The sequence below is a fragment of the Sapajus apella genome, unplaced genomic scaffold, assembly GCF_009761245.1.
Source record: "Sapajus apella isolate SASKATOON/1434 unplaced genomic scaffold, GSC_monkey_1.0 scaffold12957, whole genome shotgun sequence".
Classification (NCBI taxonomy): Eukaryota; Metazoa; Chordata; class Mammalia; order Primates; family Cebidae; genus Sapajus; species Sapajus apella.
Window position 1 is genome coordinate 718 of NW_022449878.1, and position 825 is coordinate 1,542.

Here is an 825-nt window from a genome sequence, read left to right on the forward strand (position 1 = left end):
AATTCTCCTGCCTCAGCCTCCTGAGTAGCTGGGATTACAGGCACACACCACCATGCCCAGCCAATTTTTTGTATTTTTAGTAGAGACGGGGTTTCACCATGTTGACCAGGATGGTCTCAATCTCTTGACCTCGTGATCCACCCGCCTCAGCCTCCCAAAGTGCTGGGATTACAGGCTTGAGCCACCGCACCCGGCCCGCGAACTCTACACTTAACACCACTGAACGGTACACTTAATACCACTGAACTCTACACTTAATACCACGAAACGGTACACTTAATACCACTGAATGCTATACTTAATACCACCGAACTCTACACTTAACACCACCGAACTCTACACTTAACACCACTGAACGGTACACTTAATACCACTGAACTCTACACTTAATACCACCAAACGGTACACTTAATACCACTGAATGCTATACTTAATACCACTGAACTCTGCACTTAATACCAATGAATGGTACACTTAATACCACTGAACTGCACACTTAATGGTTAAGAAAGTAAATTTTATATGTATTCTACCACAATTTTTTTAATTAGGGGGAAAAAAGTACCCTGGTACCTATTCACTTTTCTTCATGGGGACCTTCCTTAGGAAAACCTTTGTGCCATTTTCTGTTGACCATGAGTTGACTGACTTGTAAGTTTAACTGAAAGTCTGTCATCCTAGCCGCCTTCTCTTGTCTTTCTCTTCCTTTGAAGGAATTCACTTGGAATCTTATAACAGTGGTACATTGTCTTATTCAGGAAGAAGGAGAGACTACCACCTTGCAACTAGAAAAAGATTTGCGCACGCAGGTGGAATTGATGCGAA

The 825-nt window shown here is 42.5% G+C and overlaps 1 long non-coding RNA gene across 1 annotated transcript in view; it reads right to left on the reverse strand.

Moving 5' to 3' along the window:
- The window catches only part of LOC116548481, a 1,467-nt gene extending 648 nt beyond the window's left edge, over window positions 1-819 (reverse strand). The window contains exon 1 of the long non-coding RNA XR_004267447.1: window positions 353-819. This is a non-coding gene — a long non-coding RNA (uncharacterized LOC116548481). The remainder of the gene's footprint in view (window positions 1-352) is intronic.
- Between the last annotated feature and the right edge of the window lie 6 nt (window positions 820-825).